Source organism: Schistocerca nitens, chromosome 7 (assembly GCF_023898315.1).
Source record: "Schistocerca nitens isolate TAMUIC-IGC-003100 chromosome 7, iqSchNite1.1, whole genome shotgun sequence".
In the NCBI taxonomy this organism is placed as follows: domain Eukaryota; kingdom Metazoa; phylum Arthropoda; class Insecta; order Orthoptera; family Acrididae; genus Schistocerca; species Schistocerca nitens.
In genome coordinates, this window is record NC_064620.1 from 306,369,020 (window position 1) to 306,374,019 (window position 5,000).

A 5,000-nucleotide genomic window follows, 5' to 3' on the forward strand; every position below is an offset into this window, starting at 1 on the left:
GAACGATTTTGTAGGGAACTCCCCAAGGGTCTGTTCCCAGCTGATCGTTCACAAACCTTTCCCAGGATTGGCGCCTTGTAGTGTCTAACAGATCCTTGTATCTCTGCTTCAGACGACGATAAATACGCAGGTGGTATTGTCGTTCGTCGTGGGCAAAGCTCCTTTGATAGTTGCTTCGCGCCCTTCTGACTGACCGTTTGAGCACAGTCAATTCAGGGGTCCATGGGGTGGACTCCCTGTAGATGTATCTCGCTATTCGAGGTACAGCCAGTGTGATAGCCGATTGCACGGAGCTTACCAGCTCCTCCACAGCTTCATCAATATTACCTATATCCTCCCCAAACTCAGGAGGACTGAACACCTGCACGAGTCGGTCCCAATCTGTCCGAGCATAGTTGAACCGTTCCACCCACTCGCCTGGCACATCTGTGATGGTCGTCACTATTTCAAATGTTATACAGTTATGATCACTGACAGTCAGGTGTTCTCTAACTTGCCAGTTATGGACGTGGGGTGCTGCCCTCTCGCTTGCTAGTGTGACATCAATATTTGATGTTGCACCCGCCCTCCCTGAGTAGGTCGGGGGGTATCCAGGCAAGTTTATTACATGCATGTGTGTTTGCATTATCAAATCAACAAGCTCCGCACCCCTACCGTCCTGTACATCACTGTGCCAGAGTGGGGACTTAGCATTAGCATCAAGAGCTACAATTATAGCCTGCCCGGCTAAAACTCTTAGGATCCAATTCAGCTGATCAAGATAAATCTTGATGTCATGTCTGAATTGGCAGTAGACGTTTACAACGTACATACTGTAAGACAGCAGATTGAGTTGTACAACCGTAATATGCTCGGTACAGAATTGACTTAATACCGTAGTTTTTATAGTTTTGTTCAATATTATAATTGCACTCATTGGGTTCCCACCCGAGGAAACCACTTGTGCTGTAGCAGGAAAGCCAGGGACTCGACCCGCACAGGAGTTCGGTTCTTGTATCATAATAACATCTATTTGTTCTTGTTCCGCTAGTTTCCTTAGCTCATGCGCAACCATCTGGCTGCGCATGGCATTTACTTGCACCATTTTAAACATCCCCGTAATCTGTTCTTTGTATAAGTCTATCCAAGAACATCTTGTGGGTTGGACAATCTTTAAGTCCACCACACTTGCGGCCACGTTTCTTGCATGGCACACATGTTACTGCTTTGTCCTTATTAGGACAATCTTTCCTAATATGTCCTGACAGGCCACAGTGGGCACATACGACATTCGGTTCCGTACAATACTTATTTGTGTGGTTTATGTCCTGGCATTTTGTGCAACGTGGCACTGCCAGGTAATCCTTAATATTCAGTGCTGAATAGCCGACGTACAACCGGCCAGCGCGCGTTAATGCTTTCCATAAGTTCGGTGAAACCTCCACAACATGATGTACAGTCAGCTTTCCACGAGGCCCTACTTTAAAACGTAGCTTGAACTCTTCATCAAACTCGTTTCTTGTCATTAACGCATCAAAATTTTGCGTATATACCGCGTCAACCAGGCTGTCTGCTGACATAAATGTAGGTACATCATACACACACATAAGTGGACGACGCTTGCGTGGAGGTTCACACCTAACTTTCTCACTGAGTTGTTTATTGCCTAATATCTTTTGGCTGTCTTCTTGCGAGGCCGTCTCGACTATCAGCACATTCTTTGAGGTACGGACACTGTTGATCCTGATTTTATCTTTCTTTGGATCAACACACTTTTCGAAAGCTGACTTAGCAGCTTTAATGTCTTCACCAGGTTTAGGTTTTATAAAGACCGTAGGCGTTACCTTTTTTATGTTCTCTTGAATTGTCTCTTTGGCTGTCGGTGCCTTGGCTACTGGGGCTCTGGCAACCGCAGCATACGTCCGAGTAGGCTGACTTCTAATCCTTTTATTTTCTTTTTCTAATTCCGATACTCTCCCCTCTAACTGGGAGTGAACAATTGCCCAATTTGCAACGAAGTCTCTTATCTGGTGTATGGCAACGTTGCTAATCTTTCCATTTTTAACACTCGAGTCCAGCAATTTCAAAAATCTCGAGTGTCGCTCAGCGACCGTCATATTCGTCTCGATTTCCGTTTCGGAAGCATCAAGCACATTACCACTCTCTTGATTTTCAGCCATTATCGTATTCAAAGAGAGTGAAAGATGGAGGCCCGTCTCTTGCCCCGGACCGGCCTCTCTGGCATGGGGGGAGGCTACATGCAGCTCGCTCACCGGTCCCGCCCCTTGACCAAGAGCCGCTAATAATTGAGCTGCCAGGTTTAGCACGCCGTGGGTACAGCGCACTAGTCCTCTTCAACAGCCACACCACCACAGTTTTCACCCGCTCCCTTATCGGCGAATGCCACCCGCATTCCGGGAGAGCGGATTCACTCTCCGTCCTTCGCCACTTACTAGTCCAGGTTCCCACCAAAGGCCAAGGACCCGGTCCTACTCAGGTGCCGGGCCGGTCCCCCAGACGTTCGGAGGTCTGGACCCATCTAACCTAACCGGGGACATGTCACCACGCCCCGGCTTGGCGGAGCATGTCCTGAAGTCCAAGACAAGGCGAATGGCCTTCGCCGACTTGGGGCAGGATCCCACCATGGCAAATGCAGCCATCAGAACCAGTGTACAAGTTCTTCAGCACACTGTCGCACCTCCTGTGGCAGCTCCCGGTGACTTCCGCGTCGTGATGGCCGTTGCCGGCCTCCCCTTCGCAGTTGTCCGCCAAGGAATCCTCCGAGCGAGGTCGAGTCGTCGTCCGCGTTGCATCCTCTGAAACTCAGAAGACGCTTCGCAGTCGAACACCCTTCACCGCTCGTGGACATCGGCCTGCTTCCGCATAAGTCCCCTGTGGAGAGAGATTCAGCTTCAGCAGGAACGATGACCGCCATTACTCCCCACTGTGCTTTGCGCGCCAACCGCCTGCACCGACCACAGCCAACATTGCGTATGGCCGGACGGCGCGGCTAAGCCGCCCGGACGCGGCCGGCCGAACCGGGCGCAGCAGGGCCAGCGCCCGCCGCCAGCGTAGCAGCGAGAGCGGACCGCCAGTCAGAGACCAACCGCCCACCCCGCGCCAGCCGGCAGCTCCCGCGCAGCCCAGCCGCACCCGACCCAGCACAGCGCAGCCGGCACAGCAGCGCGCCTGCGCGCAGCCCGGCCGGCGGACGAGCTCCGCCGCTACCCCGGCCAACCGCACTGCCGCCCGACAGTTGCCGAGCGGAGCACGTGCGAGGCCGGCGCCGCAGCAGGGACTCACCACCAGCGAGCCGCACGGGACGCGCCACCGTGCGCACAAGGCAGCTGCCGCGCGCCGACAGCTGTCGACACGCGTCGCTGCAAGCGCACATCCTACGTACGAGCTTGGATACTAGACTTACGAGTCCGACACCTACAAGCGCTCGCAGTAGGTGGAGGCGCACGCTCGGCGTGACAGGCCCGAGTTTGGTCCGTCTGCCTCTGCACGTGTACCTCCATGTGGGAAGATAAACTCCCGTGGCACTTGTGTCTTGGAGCGATGCGTCCCACGTCCGATAAGTCGAGCGCAGTAACACTTCACTCCTGACGGTGAGGATTGTATTCCGTAGCGCACACAGGCAGAGACGGAAACACGTCCTCGCAGAGAGACACTATACAAGTCAGACTTGTGCCCGACATGTTTGCAACCTCTGCAGGTGACACACGCAACATGGCTAGTGCATTGCGAAATGTCCTTACGCGAAAGCGGCGCCCGCCACACCCCGGCCGGAGCCGGGGCGCAGCAAGCGCCGCTAACGCAAAAGCGGCACCCGCCGCACCCCGGCCAGAGCCGAAGCACAACAGGCGCCGCCAAAGCAAAAGCGGCGCTCGCCGCACCCCGGCCGGAGCCAGAGCACAGCAAGCGCCGCCAAAGCAAAAGCGGCGCCCGCCGCACACCGGCCGTGGCCGAATCGCAGCAAGCGCCGCAGAAGCGAGCAAGTGCCATTCGCCGATGAGCAAGGATACTAGACACAAGTGTCCGACACCTTAGCGCCCACGGCGAGCAGAGTGCGAGACTCAGCTTGGAGAGACCGGTTGCCCAGTCCCTCTGCATCTACGTCTGCACCCCGCACGGGAGTCGCCCTTCTCTCATTGGTTTCACCGGTTGCCCGGCTACTCACATCTTACACCACGGGAAGGTTGAGAGATCGGACATTTAGCCGCCCGTCTTCTACCAGTATAGGTGGACTCCACCACTGGTTAGACAGCATAACGGCCTTCGTAAGATAGTAGATAAGGACAGCGGGAATCTCGTTAATCCATTCATGCGCGTCACTAATTAGATGACGAGGCATTTGGCTACATTAAGATGAGTCATAGTTAACTCACGCCGTTTACCCGCGCCTTGCTTGAATTTCTTCAACGTTGACATTCAAAGAGCACTGGGCAGGAATCGCTTTTGGAAGCAGGCTGGATACTGAACGAGGTTCTCCACACGCGACATGTGAAATACCAACGAGCACCAACCACGCGACCCGACCCCTGGGAACCCCAGCTAACGAGTAGACGTGAGCGTCACCGACCCACAGCAGGGAGCTCACCGACGAGAACCGCCAGATCGCGAACCCAGCCGGACCTGTGGGATGACCACCGTGTTACGCCTGAACCCCAGGCGGCAGGGACACTAGGGACGCAGCGGAAAGGACAACGCTGCCACCTAGTGGGGGACTAGTCACCGGGGACGACACCCGGCGGCCGCCAAAAATGAAACGCGCAGGCACTTGGTACGAGAAACGTACCGGTCGCCATACGCACAGAAAATACCCTACCGGGCGGCCGCCACGGAAACAAGTAGCCACAGGACACGAGTCCCAGGTGCAGTGAGAAAGGTTAGAACCACCAGTCTCGGTCGCACCTATGCCCCTCCGTGAAGCGGTTGCTATGCGGGTGTACCCGATGGGTTAATGACCAGTCACCCGGAAGGGGATACCTGGACGGCGCCCGAATGAAGTCCAATGT